We start from the raw sequence: 18,015 nt of genomic DNA, 5'->3' as shown, positions 1-18,015 counted from the left end.
AAAAAACATTATTTAGGGCATGAATTTTGTTTGGCTGTTTAATTGCCCTCGTTAGGACTGCATTACTTCACCTACTTCAGTCAGCTGAACAAATGGTTAAACAGCAACAGCATCAAGGATTGGCATTACCAAGATACCAGAGCTGTCTAGTGACACTGACTAAAGTTATGCACGAATCCAGTCTCTAAGAACTACATAGTAAGAGAAGAAGCTTCTTATTGAGGCAATATCCTGTTTATACTACCGATCAACCATTTCACGCTTCCCTGTTACTATCAGAAATAACAGGTCCATCACTTCTGTCAAGATCAGAAAGTCACCTCTAAAAACTTCTTGGCCAATAAAAAGCACCAGCCAATACTGGAACAGTAGTACAGCATGGGGAGGGTACATGGCTGTGTGGTTCCATGGACAGCAAAGAGTGTATGATTTGAAATTGTACCACTGGCTGAAGAGATTGCCGAACGAATGAACCTTGTAGTGGTACCATGGCACAAACCCTTTTCTAACCACTTTCTAAGTTTATAAGAACAATATTTAAAATCTATCCCTATTTTTGAACCCATGTTCATCCATTTTGTCAGGCTTTGTCCTGATTTCTTGGACTAAGAGATTGAGAAGTATGCCGTGCTTTAACTCTTGCTGCCGGTTAGTACCTTACATGTATGGTTTCCTAAAGGTGCTTTTAGTACTTGTCTTGTCTTCATTGTCCTGGTGGGCACATTAGTGGCTCATACATCATGCCAGTGCCTAGTAGAATATGTAAATACGAAAGTGCAAGGGAGTAGCTGTCTTAGTGCCATCATTGTGAGAGTATTTGAAGGATCTGGTCTGGACTGGTGGCATGAAGGTAGTTGCACTCATGCACTGGCAAGGCTAGCACTGATTCCATTTGGGCTACAAAATACTGTGTTTATGGTAATTCTGATTTTTGTTAAAAATGCAGTTATACAAGTCATGAAAAGTATAATGATATTATTTGAGTTAAAATATATTTTTATTGAGGATATTACACAGAAAGTGAACGTAGGTCACAAACTCATGCATTAAGGTATGACATGATTAAGTTAATACTTAATCAAATGTAGGGACTTTGGTGTTTCTGTGCAGAATGTGCATTTTCAGAGGTAATGTTAAAACTGGGTAGCATTATAATTATTTTAACGTTGGTTAGTACCCCATAAGTCCATCAAAGTGGGTGGGGTTACCTTATTATGCATGCAGATGTTATGTTAATTAGTGTCCCAATTTTTGGCCAGTTGTACCTGCTTTTCATGGGCCTTTGTCCAGAGTTTTGATATCATCAGGTTGAGTGGTATGGGAGGTGGTAAACATGTAGCCTTAATGTTTGCATTTTTGCCGACAATATGCTCTAAGCATACTGCACAGTTATTAACACACTGAAGTATCAAAGAGGAGACATGAGAGACATACCAACTTTGGGTAATTTGATTAAACAAAGCTGTCTTACCTGCATGGGCTGGTAAATGATATACCCTTACCAGGTAACGTAGCAAGGAGACAGGTGTCACCAGTCGGCCAGCAAGATGTCGCTATAACCCATTGGCAGATTTGCTGCATCCATCCTTAGCCACCTCTGAACTTTTCCCTGTTATGCTTCAGCTTAGAAAACTGACACCTTCTTAAAATCATACACATTATCACTGTTAGAGTTTTGCAATAACATTACATGAATGTTTGCACAAAATCCTTCTACAACTTGTTTAGCGAATCAATCTGCCAAGTTATTTCTCTTTGAAATCATATCTACACCCTTTTGATGGGCACTACATTTAACTACAGCCAGCTGTCTGGGCAGTAGAAGAGCCTCTAATAAATCACTCACATATACAGAATTTTTAATTTTAGTACCTAATGATGTTAAAAAACCTCTCAACTTCCAGAGTTGTCCAAAATTATGCACTACACCAAAGGCATAACAACTGTCCATATAAATGTTTGCAACTTTGTCCTTGGCTAATTCACAAGCCCTTTGTAGAGCTACTAATTCAGCTATTTGTGCAGAATGAACACCTTCTAATCTTTGTTGTAGCAATATTTCATCTTCAGTACAAGCAGATATCCCTGCAATTAAATGTCCCTTTCGATTTCTTCCACAGGAACCATCCATAAATAGATTCAATTTAGCGTTGTGTATAGGAGTGTCCTTTAAGTCATTTGTAGGAGAAAGCAGATAGTCACACACACACACACACACACACACACACACACACACACACACACACACACACACACACACACACACACACACACACACACACACTCATGATCTTCACCATCTTTAACAATAGGTAATAAAGATGCAGGATTCAAGATGGAACAGCGTACTAGAGAAATAGATGGGTCCAAAAGTCACGTGTGCTCATATTTAGTTAAATGTGCAGTCCAGAGTGGTTGCATTTTCTAAGTAAGAGAGATAATACAGAATGGGGGATGGCTACTATAAGAGCATGCTCATGCACCAGTAATTGTGCTAGATTGACTAGAATAGTGGCAGCAGCAACTGCCCTAAGACATGATGGGAATCCCTTTGCAACAGAATCAAGTGCTGTACTATAATAAGCTACTGGATGGTATTTGTCCCCATGTTTTATGCAATCACTCCCTGAGCAAATCTATTTCTTTTATAACAAATAAAATAAAATATCTTTTCATAATCTGATAACCTTAAAGCTGGGGCAGTGGCTAAAGCTTGCTTTATATTTTGAAATGAATTTTCTTTTTCACTATCCCAAGGGAGGGGCTCTGGTGTATCTTGTTTTAAAAGATTTGTTAAAGGTTTATCAATTTTTGCATCATTAGAAGTCCACTGTCTGCAATACCCTGTCATACTTAAGAAAGATCTAAGCTGACTGAGTAGTTACACGTGGCACTTTAGCTATTGCCTCAGTTCTAGATGGTAATACCTGTGTACTACCCTGAGATATCAAATGACCAAGATAACCTACCTGAGGTGACCATAGGTGCAATTTTTCTTTCGAAACTTTGTGTCCTTTTCCTGCAAGGATAGTCAGAAGATGTAGGGTATTCTGCTGACACTGCTGAAAAGAGTCAGATGCCATTAGTAAATCACCAATGCACTGTACGAACACATACACAAATGCATGGATCTCGCCATACCCAATAAAACCAAGATGCTCTTCTCCAAAAAAAGGAAGCCAATCTGGTGGTCCTCTGCCATAAACTCTACAACAGAAGGAGGAAACTGATGCTGAATAATGTGAATTCCCAAGACTGGAAAAACTCCCTTATCAGCCTCAACAAAATGTTGAGCTCCCTCATGAAATCCTCTAAAGCTAGCTATGAAAACAGAATTGCAGCAGATAGTAAAGACAATCACAAGGCCTTCTATAGTTATGTAAGGAATCTCCACGGCAATACCTAGATTTACTCTGATCTATTGCACAATGGTACCTCCTATACCGAGCCAACAGATATTGCCAATATACTGGCCGACAGATTTAGTGCCAACTTTACCCCTCCCCCTCCAAAGGACCAATCACAATACCAGTAGATTGCCAGACACCCAGTATTACTGCTGCACAGGTTAAAACAGCACTGTCCAAGGCCACGAATACAGCTTTTATGGAACCTGACAGTATCCCTGGCTGTGTTCTACATGAACTACAGAGTGAACTGGCACCTCACCTGTGTGCCCTGTTCAATCACAGCCTCACCTCAGGCTTTGTCCCTACCAAATGGCACACTGCTACAGTCATCCCTCTCCACAAAGGAAGAGTGACTACAGACCCTAGGAACTATCCCCCCGTTACCCTGATGAGTCTGATATGCAAAGCTATGGAACACATCATCATGGACCTAATAAACAAGGATATAGGGAATCTCCAAACTCTGGATCTCACACAGTTTGGTTTTGTGAAGGGTAGATCATGCCTGCTCAACTTGGTCGACTTCTTTGAGTCAGTCACCAGAGTTGTAGATGAAGGCAAGGTGGTTCATAAAGCCTACCTTGATCTGGCCAAGGCCTTTGATACCATTCCTCACTCAGGAATCATAAAAAAACTCACTAAGCTAGGCATCAACTCCTATATCACTAGGTGGGTTGCAAACTGGCTCACAGATAGAACCCACAGTGTGAAAGTAGCTGACTCCAAGTCAGACTGCCAACTAGTCATGAGTGGAGTCCCACAGAGTTTGGTCCTGGGTCATCTCCTGTTTGGTATCTACTTCTCTGAAGTTCAGGCCAGCACGAATGGACTCTGGCTGACAAAGTTTGCAGATGACTGCAAGTTGGGAGTTATTAACTCCCAAAGTGATGTTGGCATCCTACAGAATAGCCTCATTGAGACCAACAACTAGTGTCAGAACCATGGCCTTAAGCTCAATGCCAAAAAATGAGTCATCGCCCCCATTGGGAAAAAAACAGGTTCCCATGAATTACCACATCTATGGTAGTCCACTGAACACAGTAGGTATTATAAGAGATCTGGGAACGCAGGTTGACAGCAACCTCTCTTTTGATCACCACATTGCCACTGTGGTCAGAAAGTTCTTCTAAGTGGCACATCTCATTACTAAGGGTTTTGCATCCAGGAAGAAAGAGGTCATTGTCTCCCTCTACTCTTCCCTCATTAGGCCAATCATCAAGTACAATGCCCCATTTGGCATGTACCTCACTGGACACCTGCAATAACTGGAGAGGCCACAAAAGTACCTCACAAAGAGGATCCTAGGCCTTAAACACTTGTCCTATATGGACAGACAAAAAAACTCCAACTATTCTCTGTCTTATATCGCCTACTGAGAGGTGATCTCTGCTTGACTTACCAAGGCATGTCTGACCCAGCTCTGTTAGAAATGCTACATCTAAAGAAATCCCAATCCCTCCACACCACACACTCCAGAGACCTCAACCTCATTACCACAAATAACAGAACATGCTGAAGGGACAGGTTCATAACCCAAAGACTGCCCATGCTATGGAATAGACTTCCCATACATGTCAAGCAGAGTACCTTCTGACTCTCTTCAAGAGAAACCTTGATGAGTGGATGGGAAATAGAAAATTCACCTTGGTGATAACTCCAGTAGCTCTACTCAACAGAGGCACTGGGAACTAAGGTCAGGTGGCATGATGCCAAGTTAATCTTATGGCTAGGCTTGTAAAGGCCCCAGGGCCATTAACCTAGTACACACCTATGAACATGAACCTATCTACATATTGTACTAACACAGTCCCACCTGGAAATGTCACATCTTCAACATTTTTTTTTTAGAATTTGAGAAAATAATGAAGGAGATTCAGTGTATCCTTGTCTCAACCATGTACATGTATACTGCTGTTCTGATAAGTAAAGGCAAAGAAAAACTGACTTTCAGAGTGGATAGGTATAGAAAAGAATGCTGAATTGAGATTTATTACAGAAAAGTATTTTGCTGTAGGTGGTATGTAACTCAGTATTGTTGCTGAATTTGGAACCACAGGGAAAGTTGGTAATGCTGCATTGTTTACAGCCCTGAAATCTTGCACAAAACTATAAAGTATACTTTCCTGGCTTGTTCCCAGGGAAGATATGAGTATTACAAGGGCTTTTAGCTGGCACAATTATTCCTTGTTATATCAAGGACTGGATTACAGGTTTGATTCCCTGCTCTGATTCTGGTTTCAGTGGATACTGCTGAACTCTAGGGAGAGGTTTTGATGGATTTAATTTAATTTTTGCTGGGTCTGCAGATTTTAATATACCTACTTCATTAGCATGTTTAGCCCATGAGTTAGCAGGTACCAGCTGCAACAGTTCCTCATCTGTGTGTATACCTTTTAACAGGCTGTTCCTCAGCTTGTGCTAAGACTACTAATAATTCCCCTTTTGATTCTGTTGGAACATCCAAACACACCCCTTCTGTTGTACAGTAAATAGTACAACCCAGTTTGCATAACTGGTCTGTCCCTAGCAGATTTGTTGGTGCAATAGTACTCAAAAGGAAGGAATGCCGTACTTCACTCAGACCTAAAGAAATGGATATAGGTTCTGAAACAGGATACTTAACATTAGCATTTGTTACTCCAACTGTCTTTACTTTATTTTTTGATACTGGCACCTGACTATCTGAGGTAATTTTTAATGCAGACCTAGGGGCTCCAGTGTCCACCAGGAATGGAATTTTCTTTGAATTTATTTCTACTTTAACATGGGGTCCCTTTTGATCTATTAGCAGCAAAGGATCAAGGTTTATTTCTCTTTCATTACCATGACATAGTCATTACAGTGCTTCCTGAATCCTTGCAGTGTGAGGAGGTGGTGAGGAAATGCAGCATTATTATAACTTGGCTGCCATTCAGTCCAGGTATTTTGGACTCTCTGCATTAAACTGTGTGGGCATTTTCCTCTCCAATCTCCTGTTTCTCCACAAGTGAAGCAAGATCCATCAGTTGAGGCAGGAGGGGCACTGCCAACTCATTGTTGCCAACCAGTTACACTTTGTTCCTCTTGGCCAGAACTCTTATTAAATCCCCTAGCAATTCCTCTCCCCCTTCCCCTGCCTCTGCTCTATCCCCTTGGGGTTTCTAGCTGCCTTATTTGCAAAGTTAATTGCTTATCCTCTGTATCCTTTCGCCGTTTTTCCTGATGCTCAGTACAGTGATTTGCAGCACTTAATAAAGACTTCAAGTCCTTTCCCTGCCAGTCTATAAGCACTTGCTTTATTTGATTTTGTACAGGGGATTGCAGACCCTGCACAAAAGCGGCTGTAATAGATGACTTATCTTGTTCCTCTGGATCTGATATTCCTGAATGTTGTGGAAACACTGCTTTGAGGTGGCTCAAATAATCTGCTGGGCTTCCCTTTTATTTTGCTTGCATGCCTGTATCTTAGACCAATCTGTCCTAACTTGACACACTTCATTAATCTTATTTAACAATGCTGTCCTTTTATCTGCCCTGTGAGGGTAAAATTTGTTATTTTAGCTTTCTCAAGTAACTGTTATCTTATTTCATCTGAAGTAACTGCCCTGAGCAGCTGATTTAAATCTGTCAAGGTAGGGTTGTAACATTCTATTATAGCTTTTAATTTCTCCCTAAACCTTAAAGGATCTTCTCTAATATTTGGAAAACGTTTACGCATAGTATGCAAATCAGCAGGGGTCCAAGGATGATGGATAATCTCTCTATTATTAGTCCCCAAAATTTCCCTAAGAGGTGCCAAAAAATCCTCTCCAGAGGCCATAACCTTCTGTCCTACCCTATCATGTGAGCATGTGTGATGAGCCACAGGAGTGTCAAATACTACTGTTGTCCCTGTTGGAGAAGTAGAAGCTTTTTGAGAAAGATAGGAAGAAGAAGAAAAAAACCTTGACTGCAGATACCTGTTTGGAAGATGAAGGTTGTACAGGGGAACTAGTCTGAGGTGTAACAGTATCATGCTGACTTGGTGTCCAGTGGGCAGTTGCCCAAAATGTAGGGGTCTGGGAAACAGCAGAATCTTGTACAGGAGCCACTGGTACCAGTACATATGGGGGTGGGGGTGCAGTAGGTGCTGGAGGATTATCATCCACTTCAGAAGTTTCTGCTTTTTGGCCATACTTAGTTTTTTCCAAACCTGCTAAGACAGGTTAAAGGGATCCTTATACTAGTCTGTATTGCTTTCTTAATCTCTTTTACCTGTTGCAGCAACTTCTTATTAGCATTCTGTAATCCCTTTAATGCTGACTCCTTTTCTCTTTTAAGAGCTTCAGTATACCAGGAATAAAATACTGCTATTTGTTCCCCACCTACTTTGTTTTTCTTTTCCTCCAAAATATCCTTCAATTTCATTAATGTATTTTTATCATAAGTTCCATTGCATGAAAATACTCCACCAGAGCAATTTTTAGTAAGCCAAAACCAGTCATTCAAATACTTACACTTTTCTTTACCATAATTGAGATACATAAAATACGCAGGTGTTCCCTTTACAGGATTTGATCCTGCTTGTTTACCTTTTTTCCCATTTTTCCCTGTTTAGACTTACCTTATAGATCCTGGCTGCTTGTAACTTAGAGGAAGAGAAATTGCTACATCAATCCACACACCATTCAGGGAGGGAAGGGTAAGGATTCTGTCATCAAGCAATAACAGAGGAAAGGTTTTGATCAGCCTTTTCCCACAACACCCCCTTGCTTTCATGCCACCATGAGCTTACAAATTACAGCTCCAGCACTGCAATCAGGATAACGGGGCAGATAGGTACTGTGTCCTGAACTAACCACTCGTTCAGACCTTCTGAAGATACTTTCACACAGTCACAACTATGTCCCAATGTGCTATGGGCTCATGAACTTGATTTAGCAACACACACACCTATGTCTATAGGTTCATGAATTTGATTTAGTAACACGCACACACCTATGCCCCAACATGCTAAAGACTCATGAATTTGATTTAATTTTAACTTTTAACTTTTTTTTGTCTCTTTCTCTCTCTGTCTCTCTCATACATTATACAACACAAAACATCAGTCATACACTAAACAACAAAAAGCAACAGTCATACCTCTTACCTTATTGTCCTGATGGTACCGCCCTTGACACAAGGTACCTCCATGTGTTAATTTTCCTGTATGCGCATAGACATTAACAACTTTTTTGTCTTATTTTCTGTGGGGTCCTCCCACTATTATCTAACAAGCAAATTTCTGTGGGATCCTCCCACTCTTACTTTACATATACCTAACAAACAACTTAGCCATTCAACAAAAACAACTTATTCACTCATGTCAAACCTTTTAACTACAGTTATCTAAAAGAGAGAGAGAAAAAACATTTCCACAAATTATTTTCCCCATTTAGTCTAGCAGCAGTTTGCACAGCCTTATAGTTGATTATCTGAGGCTCTGACTATTCCATACAAAACAATATGGAATTCAGAGAAGAACTTTCTGTGCTGGGCCCTTGTAATTTATTCCACACTGCCCTGCAGCAATACCAAAGTTCAGATCCCAAGCACAGCACGAAATGCTAAAGTGAATCTACAAAATAAATAACAAATAGTTTACTTTTTTTTTGTCTTGAGGCAAAAATAACACTTTAGGGTGTGCAAAGTACTCATTTATTCTATACCAGCAGTGCTGGGAGACTACCTACTCAAATCTTTAGATTAGTCTTCCCAAGTAGAAGAAACATGCAGTTTATATACCATTTTTTATCAGTTACACTAATGCAGGATTTTGACGTTGCATATTGGTTAACAAATCAATAAATTTAAAAAATATTATATGCCCTCATGATTTTGCTTAGAACTTCACGTAAACACTTGACAATTAGGCCTCTCTAAAACATAGACCATATGGGTTTAGGAATTTGCCCTTTGACCTTGCACCATTTAGTACCAATATACATTATCTATATCAGACATCCTTGCAATTACTCATTTTTCAGCCTGTGGAGGCCAGAAATTAAAAAAGATTTTTTTGACACAATTTTTTTCCTTCTTTTATTAACATTTGAACCAGATTTTTTAAAACATAGTAAACACTTCTTAACTCCTTTAGCACTTACTTTTTTGTCAATATACTATAATGTGGCATTAAAGAGCATGCAGTTGTAAAACACTTGAAAAATAAAACTACAACTTAGATGGACTGTGATTTTGCATTGCATTTGCTTCTTAACATAAACATATTGTAAATATTTTATTTGACTCATTTGTGAAAAAAACTGGAAGTTAATATACATTTGATGAAGAATAATTATGATACAATAGATTTTCCATAACAGCAGCATAACCTTGAGTTCGTCTTTTGAGGATATGTTTATGTCATGAATTTTGTTCTTATGACATTGCCTAAAAAAGCCACTATGGGGGTGGCAAGTACCTTTGCCAGTAACCGAAAGGCAAGAGGTGGCAGATGAAAACCTGCTCTGGCAAAGCAATGTGATCTGTCGACCATATCATCTCAGGCTGTCAAATACTGTATCTCCCTGGAATGACACCAGTAGCTAAGCCAACTGTTGAAGTCGATAATTCTTTTGTTTGTATTGAGTCATCTTCCTCAGTGAAAGTAGAATGCTGCTTAGGGCTATGGACATACCTGTCTGGGACACATAATCTGAGAGTTCAGTCATATCTGTCTTCATATAGTCCATTGAGGTACATCTGAAGTCATTTACTCCAACATGGAGTACAACAGAGGTGTAACTGTGCTTGTTGTTGAGACATTTGAGTGCATGCATGACTTTGCAGATTCTGGCACCTTACAGGCATCTGAGCCTTGACTTTCTCCTTGTACAGCGTGGTGAGGGGGACATCTGGGTGTCTCACTATGGATTCTCCTATGACCAAGACATTCAGGTGTTTTACCTTAAGGGCTTAATGGGCAATACAATGATATGTTTGTTTTTATGTGTAGTGGGTTTAATTAGGACTGTAATATGTGGAGAAGGTTTGCATTTGCAAGATCTTGGCTGTTTTAGTAAGCTTCTAATGACTACCTCTGCATATGTGAGGTTATGTGTTGTGCATTTGGTTTGTTGAGAAATTTAAGTGTGAGTGCTGACAAACTGTTTGATATCTGGTTTGTTGTTACCTGAGAGAGAGCATTTATTCTAGATTCATTGTATAGTTGCACCTGCCACATATTGCATTTGTAATTTTTCGGAGTACGTGGTTGTCAGTATACATGAGGCAATCGAAGCCTACGTCTTTGAAAACACAAGTACCTTTATTAAGCATATTTAGGTGGTCATTGTTAGCAGAGCAATTTTGTGAGCTGTAACAACTGGGCCTATCTATGAAGGACATAGGTGCCACCCCAGAGGTGACTTTACAATCACCCAACCAGTAATGAAGGTTGTGTTTGAACAGGGTCACTGGGGAGCACTGCTTTGCATGAAGGGGGAGCCTATTACAGAGGAGTGTAAATTGTTGTGGGATATATCTGTCTCCCCAGCATGTTCTATGTCACAGGCTAGGTTAGAACCCTGGGGCAAATTATAGTTGTCCCATTTGAATTGCAGATGTCCATCACTTCCAGAAGGGCAGGGTCTGAGACTGCTCTGCATGGCAGCCATAGGTCACCTCTCAGCTACCTGCATGATACTGAGTACAGTGACAGGTATGCCAGTCTTTCCATATATGTCACATTTGTAGGCTTGTGAGTCTCCCAGGCACAACCCTGTGTTCTCTCCAATTGCTGCAGGTGTCTGGTGAGCTACAGAGAGATGTGAGCATTGCAGGCATTCACGGAGAGGGTCTGAAATTTAGGGCTCAGAAATATGGTGTCCAGGAGTCCAAGGATTTTGTTGGACTCCGAGTGTAAGAACACAGTGCCAGATTGGTGCAGGAGGACTATTCTGGGAGCCAGTTTAATACAGTGGCTTGGAATAGTTTGCCCCAGGCTGTGACCAGTGTCACTGACATCCCCTGCACTAGTGAACAGTGTAGGCATCACTACAGGGACCTCTGGAGGAGGAGGAAGAGGGGTACCCATGATGCTTTCCTCAAGGAATTTAGGATGGAGGACATCCCACAAATGTGTAAGTATCAACTACATAGAGTACTTGTAAGTCTTAAAAGCTAAATATAGGCAAGACTGGTATTCATAATGGTATTCTGTTCTGTTCTGTTTTTTCCACAGCTGCAACTGAGGCAGATAGTGCAATATTAGGACCCATGCATCTAGACTGGTGAGGATGAGGGAGGCATGTATGCAGAACGAGAGTACTGTTATTATACCATTAAAAGTTAAAGATAGCTTGCTTGGTATTTTAAACATTTGTATCAAATGGAGCCTGCATATCTTAACTGTAAAAGCAAGTATGCATACATTAGTCTGTAGCACAAACAAAGATAGCTTGTTTGGTATTTTATACAGTTATATCAGAATGAACATGCATATTCCAAATGTAAAAGCAAGTATGTATGCATTATTCTGTATCACAAACCAATAGTGCAATATTGGACTTTAGTCAGAGGTGGTGGGTTCAAATACCACACTTCCCAACTATACAATAACTGTTAATTCTTCAATTATGTGTAACTTTCAGGTTTAAAGCAAAAGCTCTATATACCAGTGGCACACATGCTGTAAACTGTAATCTGGATAATTGGAACACACATATGTGCAATATATGCACATGTAAAGTAGTACTTGATGCTATCTGTAGTATAGTGTGCATGTGTTAAGAGCTGCTAATCTTTAAAGTAACAGGTTATCTGTTAGGGGGTGGTAGGTTAAGATAACAGAGTGAAATAATTGTATTAATGCATTGTATGTTACATATGAAGGTACTAATCATATGTTTTCTCTCACCCCACCCGTATCTCTTTTTATTTATTTATTTATTTATTTATTTATTTATTTATTTATTTATTTATTTTAGTTGTTTAAATTTATTATGTGTTGCCAAAATGTGTCCATGTGTACCACATCACAAAATGCCCTAGGGCACAGTGGGGTAGGCCTGCCCCACAGGATCCACCTGCCCCCACTCCACTGGCCACAACACCATTGCTCAGCATGTCTGGGAGCTGGCCTGGCAGCACCAGTTCTGTTGTCCCTGCACTACCTGCCCCCCTCAGGTAGTTCTGCCCTAGAGGATAGGCCAGCAGTTCCCTCTAGGGGCAGTGGTAGGGGTGGTGAGTTTATCACCCATGCTGAACTGCAAGGGAATGTGCATAGAGTTGTGCATCACACTGTTGGCATAAACCTATGCTGGATGGAGGGGCTGCTATCCCTCATTTTACATAGGACCAGGAAGAGGAGAAGCAGATGAGTGCTCCAGCCAGTGGCTGAGTGAGGTGATGGTGATGGCAGTCCTGTGGGTGAGGACTCACTTTTCACTGTCAAACAGATTGGCATCATTGGGTCCTGGATATCCCAACCTTTACCTCATCCATGGTGTTTACCATCCTCTTGTGCCATCACCGTCCATGTGTCTTGTCTGTCTGCAATTGCTTCCTCACTATCCAAAATACCAGACCTAGACATCCCTACATCCCTTCCCTAACATTCCTCTCTCTCTCTCTCTCTCTCTTGCAAAAAAAAGAACATCTGTCCCACAAAAAAAATACATAGCTCTCAATTGCATACGTGTCTTCTTGACACACCTTTCTCTCTCAAGCTGACAGTCCAAATTCAGCTAACATTCTGCATATCTTATCAGTTTTTATTGTTGAATAAATGGATAGCTATGGTACTTTCCTACCTCCTTCCTGCACATCCTTGCATTGCTTGCCATTTGTTCTCCCCCCTGCTTGCTCCCCATTTCACCACTGTCCTATCTTCCACATTTTCTTTTCTTTAATGCATTATTGCATGATGGTGTGCATCTTGCACCAATGCACAGCAATGGTAATGCAAAAGTAGTTAAAAGTATTAGATACAGTTGAATTTGAACCCAGTACCATCTGGCCTAAAAAGGAAGATATCTTTGCATTCATTGCATTAACACCTGCTGCCACAAGTCAGTTAAGTAGCAGGTATATTCCACAGAATGAATACTAATGGTCAGACTTTAACAATTCAGGTGAAGCAATGGATCCCTTCACTTTTTGACCTTCATGTTTCTTCGGAGGTGCTCATAGCGCACCAACGATAAGCAGCGGTAAAAGCTATGGTTACCTCTGCACAATGCTAATTAACCAAACTTGAAAAAGGAAGCCTGCAAGACGATAAACCTCAGCAGATGCACCAATTCCAGACACAGTGATGCTGAAAAACTGCAAGTTAAAATTTTATTTTAAGCTCAACAAAGATAGGCTTTTCGTCAGTGTCCCACACCAACTTCATCAGAAAAACAAACAACACATTCAGCTTACACCTTAATAAAAAACTCATAATCACATGACTACTTAGCAATTAAGCCAATACATTCACAACACCTGCTCAAACCCTGAGGACTCAACCTTACTGCACAAGCAGTAAAAGGAATATCCATACTTTTGTAAGCCATGCTGAAATAGATAAAAAAATAGGTGAAGAAATTAAAATGGATGCAATCTACAAAAGTAAATACAATAAAATTACCTAACCAAACTTCTTAATTTTAAAATACAAGAAATGGATAACATTCCATTTAAGCCTGGATAATGATAAGCTTCTAGTTTTAGCTGCCAAATTAATTCCTTTTGTTCTAAAAGTAACATATCTGGAACCCCCCTATTGGAAGGAACTACCTGATCAATGACTGAAAAAGTAAATTCATGATCCGGGTATTCCTTAACATGCCTGGCAAGCGCATTCTCCATCTTTTCTTTTTTGATGGCATAAAGGTGTTCATAAAGGCGTTCCTGAAGTTTCCTGTCAGTTTTTCCTATATAAAACACCGGGCATGAAGAGCACCTAGCCAAATATACCACATGTGAACTGGCACAGTTAAATCTACCCCTGATGGTGTATTTGGTCTCCCCAATACTAAAAAAGGTCCCTGCTTTAAAAAACCTACAGTATTTACACATATTGCATTTGTACATCCCCCTAACCGGGGCATGGTTCGATTTCATTTGTAGAATACTCTTCAGATTCAACCTCCTCCTAAACACCACCTTAGGTGTAATCTCAAACCGTGAGTTACCTTGCATGTCTAATTGTAAAATACTCCAATTTTTCTTTATGATGGAGGAAATGTCCCCTGCATCAACATTGAAAGTTGTAATAAAACTGCAAAGGTAATTCTCATGGGCTTGCATATGGGATGGTTCGGGGTTCTGGGGTGCTACATTATTGCCCAAAATTGGTACGTAGAATCCATTCTTCCTCTTACTGCAAACTTCCTTGACCAATTCTGATATGAGATGGTCCGGGTATCCCCTGTTCAAAAAAAGGCCACGAATAAACTCACATTCTTCAAGGAAGTCGCTGAACTTGGACACCATCCTCTCCACCCTCACCAACTGCCCCTTTACTATCAACCTCTTCTGATGGAAGGGGTGACTGCTCTCAAAATGTAAATAACTGTTAGAAAAAGCCAAGTGTCCAAGTATGTTTGTTTTGTTTTGTGGCATTTCAGTTTTACAATGCTAATTAACCTTGCTGTGCTATGTAAATACACAGCAACATACCTCGTGTAAACAATTCATGTTATTGCATTATCACTCTATAATGAAAAATATTTTAAAGTATTAGATACACCTGTATTTGAACCCCGTACTGTCTGGCCCCAAAAAAGGAATGTATTAATGCATTAACATATGCTGCCTCAGAGTCAGTTAAGCAGCAGGTGTATTTCCTAGAATGAATACTAACTGTCAAACTTTAGCAATGCTGACACTGGAATGGTTACATGTCATTCCCTTATTTACTAATCATTCTTACGTTCTCCCTTTCACCCATCATGCAATGCTGGGGAAATAAGATATGCATAGCATTCTTCCATTTCCTGTGATTGTGTGATGCACACCATTGTGCAAACACAGCAAAATAAATAAATTAAATTAAAAAAAACTGATGGTGAAAACACAATTTGCCAACAAATGAAGAGGAGGTTGGATGCTAATGAAACAGAACTTGTGAATTGTGTGCTGATTACTTACATGTCCAACCTTGACAAACCTACATATAACACTTTGTAAGTCTAAACTGATACACTCCTCTGATGTAAGCATTCGCAGTTGTCATTCAGTAAACACAGACACTGAGGCAGTGCCTACAGGAAGTTAAAATCACTACATAAATTCTTTTTGGTGGGGGGGGGGATTCTTCAGTTCTAATGAGTTCAGACCTCATTTGCATCTTCACCATTCTGACAGCCCTGAATCTACACCATTGGCAACTGTGTAGCTAGGGAAACTGAGGGGGAGCTGAATGATGAACACAGAATGTAGGTTATTACTTTGGGACAAATCTGCACAGATAAGTACTGCTGTTTAGATGGATATGTGATTTTTCTGGCAAAACATTTCCCAGTCATTAAAGATTCAAGTCAGAAAATAATGACAGACATTTGAGTTTCAGATTTCATACCCTTCGGAAAATTCATGGTAACACAAAACCTGTTATTCTATCAATTTTCTAAGTTTGTAAGAGCAATATTTAAAAATTGCTCCTATTTATGGGCCTTTTTCCCACCATTAGTTATGGGTCTTGTGACACTTCAAGCCCAGCTATCTGGAATTTTGTGGATAGTTGTGTGTCATTTGTGAATATTAATGTGATTCATATGCTTGTCTTACAAATGTAAGAGAAGTATATACATGTATATCAAACTACTGGTGCAGAAGTGAGTGTTGAACTGTATGTTATGTACTGAGCTACAAGAATGTACCACAGTGTACCCTACTGAAAAAGAACCAAAATGTATATAAACTATATATCTGTGCAAATGTATGTTTTAATAGTAGAAGCTGGAACATACAGAGTTAACTTGCAAAACTTCAAGAAAATAAGTTGAAAAGTAAAGTGTTTTATGATTGTGTTATATCTAAGTAAACAGACACAATGTCTAGACATAGAGGTTTTCCTATTGTCTTGAAACAGAAATAGTTACTAGGTTTCAAATGTAAAAGTGTTTAATTGTTTTACGACTTCCAGTTCTGAGCAAACATCTGAGACATATGCATTTTTTCATGCAGAAATGTTACATTTTGTTAAGTTTCTGTTAGCCTAAGAACCGAAGGCAGGTGACAAAGAGTGGTGTTATCCAAGTTAACCCATCAGTAATATGTGATATTAATTTAAGACCTTTCTCAGAGGCAGAGTGTGCATTTTGTATCTTGTCTTGGACCTAGAAACACCCATTCAGCACTTCTGCCTGTGTGTCCTGTGTAAGTAAGATTTGGGAATAGTATTTCTTTTAGAGATAGATAGGAATGTAATAAAGATTAGTTTAGATGTTTTCTGTATTTATTTGAGACTGTCCTGCAATGTTGTTTTAAAATATTTCCTGTGATTCTGAACTCTGTAGTTACTGTGTTGATTGAGTATTGTCTTGTTCTTTAATTATTTATTATTAAATATATTTAAACCTACCTTTGTGGCTGGTTTGTTTAGAGATATTTAAGCTCTTACAGTACTTGCACTTCAATAGCCTTGCTCTTGGTCACACTTACCATTTGGATAATATTAACATTACCCAGTAGGATTGGGCACCCTTTGTAAGGGCCTTAGAGTAGCTGATAAGTAGTGGTTGGTGGCAGTGATAACTACCTTATAGTTTGGGCAGAAGGGGGCATAGCTAGTAAACCTGTGCCAGCCTTCCCCAGGAGTGTCTGTGTGTTTGTATATAAATCAGATCTCAAAGAGAGAGAGAGTGTGTGTGTGTGTGTGTGTGTGTGTGTGTGTGTGTGTGTGTGTGTGTGTGTGTGTGTGTGTGTGTGTGTGTGTGTGTGTGTGTGTGTGTGTGTGTCTGCTACTTGGACAGGGACACAAAGCACTGGTTGGATAGAGAGGGTGCTGAAGGTTTTGGCTTGACTACTCAGCTGAAATATTAACCCTATAGCTGTGCCAGTGGGGAGTTTTATTGGGGATCTGGAGAAAGAGGCAGGAACCAGCCCCAGACTGACTGTGAACTCTGTGTGCTCTTAAGGAAAATTGTACTTTGCTGTGTGTGTACTTGTCATCCTCCCAATGTGTACATCCCCCACTGTAGCCAGTAGTGAGGATTGAGGCTCCTTGATTACTGGATCAGTGCAGGGCCATCACAACTTTGTCCAGATTTCTTGCCCTAAGAAGTTGACAGGTATGGTCTGCAATGTGTACTGTTCTTTTGGGGTGGGGGAGCAAAACTGTGTTTCTGTTCTGGCACAAGGGAAAATATTTATGTTGCTATTGGTACTCTCCTTTTGTTGCATCCAGCCTACTGTCACATGTTAGGGTCAGTTCTGTACAAATGTTACACATTTTACAGTTTTTTTCTATCAGCATAGACTCCTTTCTGTGGCTGTATTCAAAACATTTTGTAATTCACCAGGAACAACAACACAGAGTCTACATGGTTGCTTTACAGCTTGTTGAATAGCTCCACAACATTAGATAGGTTAATTAGCATGTAATTCAGCTAATCAGCATGGTGCAGTGTTTACCTTGTTTGTGTGGGGCTGCTCTCCAGTATACACTGCT

This window comes from Protopterus annectens, chromosome 3.part0 (assembly GCF_019279795.1).
Source record: "Protopterus annectens isolate FY-2018-M chromosome 3.part0, PAN1.0, whole genome shotgun sequence".
NCBI classification, from domain to species: domain Eukaryota; kingdom Metazoa; phylum Chordata; order Ceratodontiformes; family Protopteridae; genus Protopterus; species Protopterus annectens.
This window is presented reverse-complemented; position numbering follows the sequence as displayed.